Genomic DNA, 16,433 nt, shown 5'->3' on the forward strand with positions numbered 1-16,433 from the left:
CTAATTTTATTCTACCCAATGTGGTTTTTTGCCTTTATTTTGTTATGTGTTATACTATGAAATTTTTTTTTTTTTTTTAATGATTGTCTTGTTAAACACTTGGATATATTATTCAATTTTTTCTGAAAATTGATTTGATTTGATGGGATAAATTTAGTTGTAATTTCAAGTATATTTTTATTAATGAAATAAGTTATATTAAAAAAATGAAATAGGTTTCATGTTTTCATGGTTTATATATATATATATATATATTTTTTTTTCGCTTTGTTAGTTTTTTTATGAACATTTTGGCTATTTCTAGGGATGACAATTTTTCTCCGCCCTGCTTAACCCGTCCCTCCCCGCTTTGCCCCGCTCGGGTTTCCCCGCCCCGCAAATGTGGTAGGGCGGAGATGGGGCAAGATTTTAGCCCCACACCACGGGGCAGGGTGGGGATGGGTTTAGACTTTTTAGACCCACCCCACTCCACCCCGTCCCTCCCCTTCCCCGCCTTGCCCTGCGCTGCTAAGGGTTATAATTGTAAATTTTTTATATCTTAAAACCATACTATTTAAACAAACATATCAATATTAGCTAATTTTATTTTACCCAATGTGGTTTTTTGCCTTTATTTTGTTATGTGTTATACTATGAGATTTTTTTTTTTTTAATGATTGTCTTGTTAAACACTTGGATATATTATTTAATTTTTTCTGAAAATTTATTTGATTTGATGGGATAAATTTAGTTGTAATTTCAAGTATATTTTTATTAATGAAATAGGTTTCATTAAAAAAAAAATTGTACTAGTTGTAGGGCAAATTAACAAAACATAGAGTTTTACAGCGTGGGGCGGGCTTCGCGGGGCCCTAAGGGGCGAGGATGGGGTGAGAAAGTTTTCCCTGTCACGCGGGGCAAGGCGGGGGCAAGACAAAACCATATGGGGCGGGGACGAAGACTACATCCTTCAGCCCCGTCCCACCCCATTGCCATCCCTAGCTGTTTCCTCTTTTTTTTTTTTTAATTCCTTCTTTAGTTTTTTGTCCTTTTCCTTTTTTCTTTTTTCTTTTTCTTTTTTAAAAAAACTTCCTTCTTTAGTTTTTGTTTCCTTTTCTATACCTTTCATTCGGTTGGTGTTTTTATTTTTATTTTTTTGGTTCATTCATTTTTTTTTCCTAACTTGTTACTTTTTTTTATTTATTAGGGTCATGAAAGTAAATTTATACAAACTATATTTTCTATCCCTCCACTTTTCTACTTTCAAACCAAACACCATGAGGGAAAACTAAAAACTTTTCTATCCTCTCCCCATATTTTATCCTCCTACTTTTCCACCCCTCCAACCAAACAGACCCTAAGCTCTGCATTACCAAATTCCCATGGCTGCCATCAAGGGTGGCCACAGCAATCCACCACAAGCCACCAATACAGTGGTTTTTTTGGGTTAGTCACTTCTCGCTCAACTCCAACTCAAGGCCAAAACCCTGAGCTCCATCACCATCAAAGGCAACGAAGCACACTGGCAATGCCACCATAGGTGGCCGCCAGTTCTCCTCTTCTCTCCCTCTCTCTCTCTCTCTCTCTCTCACATTTGTTTGGGTTGATATTTGGTTTGATTTGTGCAGTGGGTGTGGTAGTTGCTGGGTTTTTGTTGATTTTTGGTTTGATTTGTGTTGTGGGTGTGGTAGTTTTCTGATGGTGGGTGAGGCAATTGTTTTTTCATGGGTGATTTGGATTTAGATTGGTTTTTGGTTTTTTTTGGATTGAATTTAGTGGTGTTGGAAATTTTGGGTTAAGAGGGTTTTGGTCTTTAAAGGGACGCTGGAGACATTTCCGACAAGGGAGAGGATGTCTCTAGTTGTGTGGTGGAGCTTGGAGAAGTTGTGAGGGAAGGAGAGAAGTGTCGAAGGTTGAAGTGTGAGATTTGACGGTGGCTAGTTTGGGTCTTTTTTTAAATCTGACAAATGATGAAAAATGGACCTAATGCCATTTGGTGATTGTGTATAAATTGTCCACGTGTTGTGATGTAATTGGGAACCTAATATAAGATACTGTATCTAAATTTTGCTCATACTAAAAAATATTTATCCATTATATTTTTGTTTGCTCACATGGATAAATTGCTAGTTCTCATTTCTCTTGATCAATGAGAAAAAACTTTACCAGTTGAATTAACTAAAAACACCTATTGTATCATCACTAACCAAAAGAAATAGTGATTTCTCTAATTTGTCGACGAATCTTTGACAATAATGCCAAATAATGTGTTATATATGATTTTTTTTTTTGTTAAAAATTAAAAATTAAAAATTGAGCAAATGACAAATTAAAAACCAAAACACAAACAAACGAGCAGAATTAACCATATGCAAGGGCTGAGGCTCCACAGTGACAATAATAGGCCCAATAAGTAGCCAAGTTATGAGCTGCAAAAGTTAAAATCAAATTGGGCCAATAATTCTTGGACCTCAAGAATTTAAAAAAATATATCACTTATTATAATTCATAGGCCCAACCTCGCATATTCAACAAAGTGCAGATCTGCATAGACCGTTTACAACAACATTCTTATTATTATATTTCTAACTGATGAGTCAAGGGCCAAGGCTACCCTTTTTTTTTTCTTTTTTTTTTTTTGAGAAGAGTCAAGGCTGAGCTGGCTAATAGCGCTACACAGCTTCGTGGTTACCAAATACACATTTAGGAGTTCAGGTAGTATTGGGTATTTTTTTCAAATAAGGGACACATAATTCAGTCACCTCTAAACTAAAAAAAAATATTATTATCTTGATTAGACAATAAAGAACAATAATAACAAACAAATGACATATGTTCAAATTCTATTATATAATAATAATAAGGGTTGGGTTTAAGTTCCACATAGTGTAACTCTAAACAATATTACACTATTTAATAATTTGTTATAAAATTCATATTTTGAAAATCTCATCGTTGAATTATATGTTCTATATATTCTTAACATTCACGTCAATTGGGTATTGTTTGCCATTTAATGTATTAATTTTGATGTCAAATAATCAATTCATAATTCTCGTGGTAAAATCCAGGATATGAACACCTCATTAAGATCACCAAATCATCGCTACTGTTAAATGTTTCTTTACATAAGCAAGGTTACAACCTAGCAAATACTTTATTGTGGTTGATGTTGGATCCACCCCTTAATCAGCATTTAGTAGTGCTATACTTTTTTATTTAAGCAGACGATATTTCAACAACAAAAAGTATTGTTTTCACACCCCCTTTCACGTGAAATGATATGTGTTGGTCTGATATATATATTTTTTTATTTCCTTTTTTTCTTAATAGAAAAATGTTTACTTAACAACAAAAGCTAGGCAATACAAAGAGCCTCTTTCGAAAATTACATCAAGTAGATAGGAGGCGAAGATGAGGGATGCATGAAATCAGGATTAAGCTTGCTTTAAAATTAACATCCAATACTAAATTAGCCAATATCCATGGAATAGTGACATCTAGAGAGGTCAGATACTGAATATAGACTTTACAGTCACTCTCCTAGGGACAGCACAAGAGAAACGGGGATGTTGAAACAATACTTTTGGGAATTGAATTTCAGTTAAAATTAGAGGGTGTAATTTTTAATTTAAACTTTAAAAAAATTTCAATATTGCATTTGTAACATTTTTAAATATTTAAGTAAGGTATGTGGTGAATTTTCAAAAACAATACTACCTTTTAGCATTAAATAATAGGGTAAAATACAAAACTGGCTCCGCTAAGTTTCTTCAAATTTCATTTTAGTCCTCTAACTTTCAAGTTTATTCGATTAAGGCTTTTCCATCAACTTTTGTTATATGTTTTGGTTAATTTTTCAATTTTATAAATTTTTCTTCAAATTTTATAAATTAAAAAATTCAATTAATGATTAAAAAATATTTTCCAGATTTTTTTTTCAAAAACTTTTAACAAAAGTTAACGGAAAGGCCTTAATTAAATAAATCTGAAACTTAGAGAACTGAAATGAATGAAATCAAAGTTAAAGGACTGAAATTAAATTTAAAGAAAGTTAGAGGGTCAATTTTACATTTTAGCCTAAATAATACTCAGGGTTAGAAATAACCTAGAACTGGTGATAAGTTGTTTCTATTCAAATAATTCACTGTAACTATGTTAGAGACTTTTTGTTTGATGTTGTTGAGCTACGAAGGAGGATGATGGTCCATCTCCATCTGTTTATATAGCTTCAATTGCTGCTGTTTCTCCATTTTCGTAAACAAATATAAATTTTCCCTGTATTTGCCTTTTCTCTCTCAGTTGTGTTTTATCTGTTTGTTGCTAAAATCATTGGTTATTTTGTTATTTATAGTTTTTATTCGTAAGTCAAAGCATAGTTTTTTTTTTTTTTGGAAAATGTAACTCAAAACATAGTTGGTTTGATCAGCCCATCAAGTTCTCACCAAATTTATTATATGCCTTGTATATACTATTTTCATCAATAAAAATTTGAAGTACTCTTTTCTCTTTTATGAGTTTTTTAGTTATTTAGAAATTTATTATTATGTCCCTATTAGATAAAACAAAAGGTAACACATTATATTTTTATTAAAAATTTGTGTATAAACGAATACTTCATTTAAAAAAAGGCACAAGAAGTTCAAAAACCAAAACTATTTTCTTTAGAAAAAGAGGATAAATTCTTAAACGTAGCTCGGTGATGAGCAAATAAGAATGGGCAAAAATTTGTTCAAAATAAAGGAATATTTTTATAAAAAATGCAAAGAATTTGTGTTCATTTTCTTATTTTTTCCACATTTTGGAGAGATGAAGTTTTGATGAGTCTAGCAAGAAAATAGGAAGGCCCTACCAATTTTCTCGTCTCTCCCTTCTGACGAAACATCCTTTGCAATCCATTTTTCTTCTTTCTTTTCACTTCCTTTTTTTATCTAAAAAATCATTCCAACGAAACATAGCATAAACCTCAAATAACAAGTGAAGGCATCAACCCGAATGTGAAGAACCTATTTCTTCCTTTCCAAAGAAGATACGAAAAAAGAAATCACGAGAAAAGTAACCACTTCTAAGAATTATAGGTAGCCTTATTCAAAAGTTAATATTAGACCCATTTATTCATGAGCCTATCACTCACAAGTAGGATAGGCTCTTAAGCTTTAGGTTTCTTCAAAAGGACGTGGACAAATGTAAATGTGACACACAACACAATATAGTATTAAAAGTAAAGTATCGGAAAAGATTTTATTCATACAACGTGGTCTCATCATGACAAAATCATCTCTTTATTCTTTTCTTTTCTTTTTTAACTAATCATCTTTTTCCTTCAACTTTTATTTTCTTTTTCTTTTTCTTTTTTTCCTTCCATTGGTCAGGAAAAACACATTAAATTTTACATTTTTACTACGAAGGTTGGTGGCCCAAAAAATTAAAGTAGTGGTTGGCATTGGTTATTGGTATAAATGTATAATAGCTTTTTGGTCCCCCTCACACAACAATTGTTTTATTTACCCCACCTTCTTACCATTTTTGGCTTATTCATTTCTTGATCTTTGCTCAATTTCCTAAAGAAGGTATGAGAGAGAGAGAGAGAGAGAGAGAGAGAGAGAGAGATATATATATATATATATATATATATATATATATATATATATAACCTTTTTTTTTTGGCAACAAAGAAGGAAATTTGATTATAGTATTTCTAGGATGAACGAGAATATGAGATAGCCCACGAGACTCTATATAATTACGTGACCGAGGTGCATGGTGGCTCTGATTTATATATGGGTGGGTGGGCTGAGGTCTGTGAACTAGCTTCTATTTGCCTTTTCTTTTCTTATTATTATTATTTTTTTTTTGAGGAACAACTAACTTCTATATGCTGATCTATTATAAATTGGCCCAACTAGGCTAGGCATTATTTGTGTGAGACCCAAACCCAGTTTTAACTAGCCATAAATTTAGTGTTACACATAATCAAACCATTTATATAAGGTAAAACTTAGCGACAATTTAGATTAAAAAAAGAATAGTCATTTTTACTAGGAAAAGTTTATTCTTCCTAAACCTTATATTTTTAGTGTAGGCAAGATTCAAAATTTAAATGTCAAATCTCTTGCACAACTACGATTTAATTAGCTAGATCTCCACAACAGCCTTTGTCCTTACAGTAATTTATCCTAAAACCAAAAGAATTATGCAATCCAAAACAGGCTACATAAAAAGCGACACACTAGTATAACATGACATGCATTTGAGCTGTCATCAACTTGGCTATTTTTGGACTGGGTGCCACTATCAGTCGGCCATTTGGGACACTAGTTTTAAAAGTCTTCTTTCTCCATTTTGGTTACTAGCTAGCCAATGTACATGTTTCTTATATTGGTCATTTTTGTAATGAACATTCAGCATCACAAACCTTATCCTAAGTTCATAACATATAGTATGACTTTTGTAGTGCATTGATTCACAGCCAATGCCTTGCCGTGGATGGACTTTGAGACACTGAATCAAGCCAAGCTTTGGGCCCATCCGTTGAAACTGGGCACAGGTTTCTTGGAGGAGACACTTGGTGATAATATGGTGGACTGTCAAATGTACCACTAGTAGTAGTACGGCATGGTGTGTGGCACTCCTTGTAGTTTTGGCAAATATGGGGGTTAATTCATGTTTATTCAATCAAGGTTCTGAGATGCATAAATGTGGGTGGATAAAGTGAAAAATCTCAATCCTGACTTGCTTCTCTCATTAAAGGCTAGCTATGAAAACCTCACCTTCTTTGTGATTCTATTATCATGCTTCCCATTATATTTAAAAGCTTTTGATGTGGTTTTCTTTAAGAGAAATTCTTTAATTAACACAACCCCCCCCCCCCCCCCCCCCCAAAAAAAAAAACTAAAAAAGAGAGAAATCTGATTTCTCATGTGAAAATATTAAATATGATATTTTTATTATAATTATTGGAGTATTAAACAAGCAAAATTTAATTTCATTCCCTTAACAAAAGCCCTTTGTCTGTCTAACAATTTAAGGCATAGATTTGTTTTAGTTATCTCTCTTTCACTTCATGCTCAGTTGTTCACCAATTAATTAAACTTCTAAACATCAGAGTATCTGCAAAGTTTTAAGGCACAAGCTTCTTGCTTTTCAGTTTTCATCTAGCTAGGTAACACAACAGTAAGCTCGGGTTAATTTAGTAGCTAACTTAGTACTCTCTCTCTCTCTCTCTCTCTCTCTCTGCTTAGCAAAAGAGAAAAAAGCATCTCTCTCTTCCTCTATCAAGAGCACGAGTTTGTTCATACACAGTACTATCTTGTAGATGAGTATTGTACACATTTATCTTTGAAAACTGCCAATGTTTCAGTCACACCAACAAAAGCAGAACTTTCATATTCTGAAGATCTGGGTCGAAAACGATTTGATATCTTTGCACCCTTTTTTCTTCTCTATACACTCAGACATTTCTAAATTCGTCTTCATAGCCTTTCCTTCTCCAGTGCTTCTTTTTGTTTAAATTTGGAACACAACAAAAGCTCCTTTGCTAGAGACACCGTGACACCCATCATTTTTGCGTGAGATATCTCGGACTTTCACATCCCTTTACATTCTTTATTGTTTTCTTTCTCTCTCTCTCTCTCTCTCTCTCTCTCTCTCTCTTCTTCTTAAGTTTGCGATATGGTAGTAAAATTCTTTTGGTGTGTGTTTTATTTTACAGATAAAAAGAGCTTTAATCAGGACCCTTGGCTTGATTCAATCTTTGTCTTGGGTGAGCTGCCCAACTTTCTCTTCAGGTTCTCTCACACTTTCTATCTACTCTCCTTTTTTTTTTTTACTGTAAAAATTCATTGCTCCTTCTTTGACTTTTACTCAGACATTTCTGTTCTCTGTTGGTTTTTTTTTTTTTCTATGGTAAAATGATTCTCTGTTGTGGTGTGTTGTGTTTAGTCTCTATAACCTGTATTTTGAGCTCAAAAAAATCATGTTACATTGCATAATATTCACCTTACTCCCTCAGCCGTACACGTGGCAAACAATCTTGATTAGTTATATGGTGCGGTGTAGCTGGCATATGTAGTCACACGTGTAAAAAATGAGCTCCGAACTTGTGGAGTCCACCATTTACCTTTACACCTTTTATATATATATATATATTATTTCTGCTAAACACCTTTACATATATTAGTTTTTAAATCAGATTACTATACCTTTATATTTTTTGGAGTGAGATACACAATCTTTTTAATGAAAGTACAGCAATCATGTGCAGTGTCATTGTGCCAGTTTGCACATCACTTATTAGATTGACCACAATGCCCTTCACTTATGTTGAATCAGCATAATATCTTTGAAGGACATTGTTGTCAACTTTCTTTTGATATTTATTATTTGTTAGCTTCACTTTTTCTTTTTTATAAATACAATAATATTTCAATCTTTTGACATCACTACTCTTTATCATCAAATCAAAATCATTATTTATTGTTGCTGGTAAGAATTGAACCTCGAATCTTTTTAAAAACTTTACCCACTCACTTTTGTAGGCAACTGTTTTTTTTTTTTTTTTTAACCATCTCTTGGACGAGGCACACTTGTTCATCCATGCAAGTAAAATGAAGAGACCATTAAAGGGAAATTCACGTCACTTCTTCTAGGCCGAAGCCACTTTTCTGTTAAATTGGATACGTGAAATCCGGGGTGCTTTTACCATTGATTACCAAATGACCTAAATACCCCCATTTGTTTCCAAAGTCCTTGTATGGGACCCACAATATTATAGTGCTGGCTAGTTATTATATTTGACTATGGTGTCGAACACATTTCTTGGACAAAGGGGCTATTTTTATTTTTTATTTCTAATATTAATTTTTGTATGGTTTTAATATTTATGCTGCTTCGCTTGGTCCTCACACCCCCTAGAATCTACAAACGAATGTTGGGCCAAGAACCACTGTTAACGTAGGGTTTGGTGGCGGTCTCGATGTATTTAACATCGGCTACTGTGCCTGTTTGGTCAGGTAGAGTCAGGCCTCAGTATTTTAAACTGCTATTAAAATAATGACTTTTTTTGTTTTTTATATAAAATATTGGGTTTTTTATTTTTTGTTCTTCATTTTCTTGTTTTTGAAGTAAGAATTTGAAAAACAATTTCAACATAGAAAAAGTTTGTCCATGTTTTAATTTCATATTCTAGAGCAGGACCCCAAAACCAAATTGGAGAGAGAGAGAGAGAGATAGAGAGAGGGTGTAAGTGGGAATTTGAAAAGTTGATAAAGGGTAGGCAAGGAAACTAGAATTGGACAGTGATTGCTTGCGCAAATCTAGCTAAAGCTAATCTGGGCTTCTTGGACAAGCAAAGGGAAAGTGGGTTCGAGATATGAGGGTTAAGTGAAACCAAGCAAAGCCATTGCCAAACCGTACATACACATTTACTTGGCCTCATTATGTTTAGACAGACAGTCCCAGCGTGGGACAGAAGACACGCCCACAAGGCAATCCTTCATGGCCTCAGCTTCTTACAACACACACAACTATTTCTTCTACAAATTTTGCTTTCTTATGATAGGACAATAGAACCCATCACTCAAAAGGAGGTTCTGTTTCTCAAAGGAAAGCAGAAACTAGAAGAAAAAAACGTACAACTCTATTCCCATCAATATGTTATATCCCATGTTCACTAGTCCTTTACGCTTTACAATTCATGTTCATTTTGAGTTTTTTTGACCAAATATGTGGCTACTCTCACTCACAATGTTCTATTTCAAGCTTCTTTTGAAAGATTTTGAAAAAAACCCAACTTTTTTATTTTTCTCATTTTGTATGTGTGTGCGCATTTGTATTGCTAGGCTTTGTGGTGAAGATCAGTGGCAACTGAAGCTGTGAAGAATGGAGAAGGCTGTGGTTGTCACAACTTGGAGAATGCTTGTGAAGCAAATGGGTTTCTTTGGCTTATGTGAAGGTTGGGCTGATTCTGGAATAAACCCCATTTTCAAAGTCCAATCTTTGCAACTCGCTCTGCTCTTTCTCTTCTGCTTTGCCTTTTGATGATGGTGTTGGTGGTGGTGATATTGGCGGGACGGCTCAATCTCTTAATTTTATGATATAATTTTTATTTCTTTTTCTTTTTTCTTTTCATCATGATGTTGTCCATATTGAAAGTTTATGCAAATGTTCTTTCTAATGACACTAACTTGCCCTTTTGGTTTTGCATTTGTGCCTTACTGCTTCTTGAAGAAAACCCCAAAATTCCTTCATGAAGCAAAGAAAGAAAAAGCAGCAGATGATAGATTTTATGCAGTAAATATGGGGCAGACAACTCTGTTTAGGAGTTGGTGAGTACTGAGTAAAGCTTTTAATTTTTTGGGGTCCATTAATCTGCAGAGCATTCAATGTTAAAGCACTGTTTTATCATCAATTACAAAATTTTCTGTCAGTCTTTTGCTTCTTTCTCTTTACAATGTATTTTTTTGTTGTCTCTTGGAATTGATAGCTAGCATTAAATTCTACTAGGTACTTTCATTTTCATTATGTATCATACTGGTGAAGCAAAAAAGTTATCCTTGGGGATTTCCTTTCCAACTATAAGATGTTGAATTCTATTCATAATTTTGGTTTCATTTTGAACTGGTTTGTAATGTTCTTTTAGATCTATGATTTTGGGTATCGGGTGTATCTGAGGTGACAATGCAAGAACCGTAGGGTCCAGTTATTAACACTGAAACTGCCGGTCTAGGTGTCCTAGAGTTTGCGGACTAACATAGAGAGAGGCATTTTGGATAGCATAGCAAAAAAGACTGAGCAAGAAAACAGAAGCAAAGACAAACAAAGTTGAGGGTTTGAGTGATGGAAGGCCCTCATAGTCCATGGAAGTGTCCTATCAATTGTGTGCACAGCAATCTGGGTTCTCTCCTGCTTTTGGTTTTTGTATGCATGTGAAAACCTGGCATTTTGTTTATTTTAGCAGCTTATATACAGACTATTATTTTCAAAAGTTCTGATATATATCTTTTGTGGGTCCTGGAAATGATGGTATTTTCGAGGAAAGTGGAGTTTGGGTGAATACAAGGATAATTCTTAAGATTTGGCATTTGTGATTTGTGATGGAAATTCAATTACCATTTGGTGAAATTTTGTTTCCACCCTTTTTCTTCTCTGATATTTTGGCTCTAAAAAGTTGGACAATTTTTCTTTCAGCCAGAGCTCCAGTGTGTCTGGATTATGTTTTCGTTTTTTTTTTTTTTTGTTCCAAGGATTGTGGAGCTCGTTAGTCGTAATTAATATTTTGTATGCCATAGTCTATGCCTTTATTTTCGTGGATTCTGCACATTTTCGTTACAAAATGTATTTGAGATTTTTTTTTTTTCAATTAGATAAGTATATATAAATTTGCAATGTGACACCCTCACTGGAGTATCAGTCTGATATTTTTCTCCAATGTTTGTACGGTGAATGCCCACGTATGCCTACGTTTTGGAGTAACAAACTCTTGTCAAGAACCACCCTCACTCTACCGAGAAAATTTATCATGTATCCGATATGTGTTCACCCTCTTACATGCTGTGAATCCTAAAGTATTTTACTCATGTATCAGATGTGTATTCATCTTTTCTTATGGGGTGAATCTTATAGTATTTCATAATTTGCTCCAAAGATTTGTTGGAGAATGCCCACGTTTTTGGATAACAAACTCTTGTCAAGTACCATTCTCACTCTACTGAGAATGGTAAAATCATTTTCAGATGACTAAGTTAAACACTCTTCAAGGTTGAAAATGCTTCATGTCCCTAAACACCATGAAATGTTTTTGAGTAATTTTTTAGACCACAACTAATCACCAAAAAATAAGTAGTTTTCCTTGAAAATGTTTTTAATAAAAATAACTGAAGCAAAGCTAGGAGAAAAATGGAAGAATTCCAAAGAATATAAATTGGAAAATTCTGTGCAGTGTGTACATGGTTGTTGGGCATCACCTATGCAATGGATGAGAGGTTTAATACCTTTAAGTTGAAACGTGCGCTTTAAATACTTTCTTGGTTGTATGTTTTAATAGATAACATATTAGATTGTAAAATAAACTAGTTATATAGCGGTAGAGAAGACATGATTCGTACCTCACCATTCTAGCCACTATTTTGGCCTCCTCAAAGTTCACTTCGAGTCTCTTTTAAGATTAAAAGTTTGGTAACCTAGTTTCCAATAATGATAAATATATGAGAATAGGAATTAGTACTATAAAGAATGTAAGAAGTCGTAATAGAATAACATTTTTAAGAATAATTATTATTATTCATTTGTTTGATGATAATATGGTAAGATGATGGAATATTTTAGTTAAAAATTTTAAAATACTCTATATAATTAGATTTACTTTTTTTTTTTTTGGATTCTCGCTTAGCTGTCTATTGCATAGAAATTTAAAAATTATATAATTTATAGCAATGAGGCTATAAGTGATTGAAAAAAAAAAAAAACTATTAAATTGATTGAGCCATTGAAGAAAATATGTTAGAGATCATTTGGTAAGAAATAGTTATTACTTACTACTCATTTGTAAAGAATAACTATTCCCTATAAAGAAAACACAACTAAACAATATAATAGTTTTTCCAACACCAAATACGTGAACATAAATAAAGGCTCTCACAGGGTTGGGGTACACGGACAGCCAAGATCTCTAATTGCATTGTAAATTACTTATCTTGATATCTTGTTCCACCGGTTTTTTTCTTCTGATAAAGTCTTGTTCCGCCAGTTAATTTGTGTAACTTGACGGTTGACACTAATCCAATGTTAATCTACACAGAAATCCACTTCTTTAAATAGGGAAATTTTTTCCAAGTTTTTGTTTATATGGAAATATGGCATTGTTCAAGAATCATTTACATAGCAAAATTCCCAACTTTTGTCCCCTTGTTCTTGTGTATTTCCTCTAATTTGCAAATTTTACATCTCTGTTTAATTCAGTCGTCTAGTCCATCTCAGAACTTAATGACAAGTTTTCACATGTCTTTTTGTGCTACTGTTGTCAGTAATTTTAGACCTTTCTTTTATGTTAATAAAAGCCATATTTTATTTTCAGTAAATAGACTAACCACCTCCAGAATGATAATATAAACCTAAAACGGCAGATATTTGCTTGTCATGCACCAGTCAGAAACAGAAGCCAGTAAAGGTAAAACAAGGTAGCTTGTCTACTTCAAATGTAAATCTAGAAATTGCAAAACTTCAGCTACTGATATAAAGTGAGGCTTATACCTAAAAAGAAAAAGGAAATACAGTAAGGCCAAACCAGGAGATAAAAACAAGGGAAAGAGATAAATCAATAAATCAATAATTAAAAAAAAAAAAAATCCTAAGGAAACATCTAATATAAATGTCTTTATTTTGTTTGCAAGCTAATAGATGTGATCCTAAAGTGTCAGTCCTATTTTGCAATAAGAGAGTGAAAACCATGCCTGCTGTGTCCAAGTGTCTGCTTCAAAGTACTAATAAGCGAAAACAAAAATTACATCCACCACCATACACTTGCCAGTCATGGATAAGTGAAATTAAATCTTCATTTTGAATATGCAAATTTGCAATCAACAATAATACTGGACAGAACCTCATGACAAGCAGAAGGATAAAAAAAAGAGGAAAATTTCAGCATTTTCTTTCAAGAACAAAAAATCAAAAGCACTATTCCTATTACTCAGAAACAATAGGCAAACAAGTATAAAACAAAATGATACTACACAAACAATAAGAATCACGCTGAATTTAGCCACAAAGCTCAAAGTAAATTAATGTTAAGCAACTTAAGCTTGCAAGAGGTAATTGGCCTACTGCTTTACAGAAAATACACCATGCTAAAAAAAAAAAACAAAAGAATGAATTAATATTAAAATATAGTTATAGGATAAATTATAAAATAAAAAGAAGGATGTAGAGTGTTTTGTAGAAAAAGAGAGTTTTTGAACCGGTAATTTAGTCAAGGATAGAAAACCAGATGTAAATACTCTTACAATTGATTGATTGTAAGATTGATTAAATCAACTGTATCTTTCTCCAAGACAAGAGCCAGAAAGAACGCATGGCCACAAACACATGATATGGCTACCAGCTACCAAGACAACAATCATAATCTGATGTATATTTCAATTCAGCTCCAAAAATTAACGATCTAATAAGTCCCATGCCGCATATAAAAGGAAACGTTCACTCAAATACATGCTTATACATCTGCCTTGTCACTTGAATCAGCTAGGACTTCATCTCCGTTAGGGAGAGATGTCTTACATATCATAGTTTGGTTCATGCTTTTTACAGTGTCCAACATCAATAATCAATCACAGGAAAAATATTTTAGCACTCCTCAAGGAGCCTAAAATTACATTTAAGTTCCTCATATAAAATTAAAAACAATAAGATTCTGCACTAAGATGCAATTGTCAAAGATTGGTGCAAACACTTGAAACATGTGGGAAAATTGGGGGGGGGGGGGGGGGTTTCAAATCTGGTGCCATGCAATAGTGAACTAATAACTGAGATTGAAACTTCAAAAATCACTTTTAATCTCAACAGTTGAATCAGAAATTTTTTGATTTTTTCACCTTCCTAACTTACATCTCAAAAACACACGGTAATTACACCACACAATAATTGCATGAGATCTAAATCTGAGTTGGGGAATGCATGCCCAGTACCTATTCTATAGGGTAGAATTAACCTACCCTATATAACTCTAGCAAATCAGACAAAGGATAAAAATATAAACTAAAAGGAAGGTCAGGCCCAGTTTCTTCAGAATCTCAAAAGGCATTAAACGTTAAAAATCCTAATTTCCAAATGAAAAAGACATTTCAATAATAATATGGAGGCCACCTAATAAATATAGTCTTATAAGCTATAAGTAGAAATGCAATAAAAAATTCAAGAAGTTACATCGGAGCCTGAAATAAAGCATCCAAAATATACTTGAGAGGCAATTGTAAAGGCACAAACATTTGGGCCAGCAGACAGTTAATCAGTGGCAAACAGGCAATGGAAAGGAGAACAGGAGGAATACATGTGATAGGAACAACTTAACCATAGGAAAATCTCTCAGCACAAAACACTGAGTTTCCTTGTAAGAGTACATGGTGTAACAAGGCTCTAAAATTTGACAGGTTACAATTTTATTGGTAGACTTATGTTGCATGTGCACATAAGGTTTTGTTGCATGAGCTGAAATCCATGTTTTTGATATCATTGTCGGAGTGATTGCACTCTTGGGAGTGTACACATTTGGCACTGACATCTTAGGTTGGGTATACTTGAGTCTTGCTTGCCCATTCTTTTAGGCTTGACATCTTAGGTTGGCTTGAGTTGAATTGTGAGTCAACTGAGTATCATCATAGGCACTGACTTCCTTAAAGAGTTGTTTTGCACAGAAACCTGAAGGCATTCTAAGAGTGATGGGGTTTAAGGGATAGACCGATTTTAGCAAATCAATTTGATTAAACAAATAGAAGTTGAACTTGGTGCAAAAGTTATGGATCTTCTCAAGTCTAATTCTTTTGTCAACAATGGTTGAATCTTTCAGTGTCCGGGAAGCTAATTGCTGCATCGATGTTTTAGCCAACTATGGTTGTAACCAATGTGTAGACTGTAGACTTTCTAGTACACACATTTCAGTGAAAAAAATTACAAGTTACATGAAGGACTAAAGTAGACCTGACCCTTATTACTCCCATTTTTGAGTGAAAATGCTTTATAAGAGGTAACAGAAAAACCAACTCAGTGATATTGATTTCAATGTTAATAGAAGTACTCATGGGAGTAATGCAGTGCATTTTTTCTGAGAAAAACCAACTCAGGAAAACCACCATTTGTACATTTCATATGAGAATTTGACTATATATTATAGGTGAGGAAGTCAAGCAGCTCACAAGACACTTCATCACTAGGTAATCAAAATTGGAATCAATAGGGCAATGCAGTGCACGGATAGCAGAGTATAAAGAAACGTATCTCATAAGTTTCCCCACCACAAATTAGCAGTAACTTTCCATGTGTGAATATAACAGAGGATGGGAAACAGAACAATAAGTAGGAAAATGAAGAAGAGAAATGGGAAAATTTTTCTAGGACACAGAGTTAAACAACTGTGAGCTGGTTGACTTAAAACTTAGAAGTAAAGCATTGCAAAAGAAGCAAATAGAGGGGAGAAGCTGGTTGGCTCAAGGAAGATCGCGATACTTTCAACTAATTAAAGTGAGTCATATTTAATGCAACATTTTTTAAACATACACCAATTTACCCAGATGTTTTGCATGGCACCAACAACTGCAGCCAACACCCCTACCATGTGCCATTAGTTCCAAAAATTGTATAAGAATCACATCTGCACACAATCTTAGACAACTCATGTAGGCATTCTTAAACAATCATTAACATACAATGGCAACAAATCATGCATATCATCTTTTTCTTTTTGTATA

The 16,433-nt window shown here is 33.6% G+C and overlaps 1 long non-coding RNA gene across 2 annotated transcripts; it reads left to right on the forward strand.

Annotated features, from left to right (window-relative positions):
* Positions 1-9,214: 9,214 nt before the first annotated feature.
* LOC142644300 (uncharacterized) lies at positions 9,215-10,967 on the forward strand. Of its 2 annotated transcripts, XR_012845939.1 has the most exons (3): positions 9,226-9,608; positions 9,819-10,304; positions 10,619-10,967. It is a non-coding gene; the product is annotated as an uncharacterized LOC142644300 (long non-coding RNA). The 2 variants fall into 2 exon arrangements; XR_012845938.1 differs by lacking the exon at positions 10,619-10,967 and having other exon boundaries at positions 9,215-9,608; positions 9,819-10,578.
* Positions 10,968-16,433: the final 5,466 nt, after the last annotated feature.

Source organism: Castanea sativa, chromosome 1 (assembly GCF_040712315.1).
Source record: "Castanea sativa cultivar Marrone di Chiusa Pesio chromosome 1, ASM4071231v1".
Taxonomy (NCBI): Eukaryota; Viridiplantae; Streptophyta; class Magnoliopsida; order Fagales; family Fagaceae; genus Castanea; species Castanea sativa.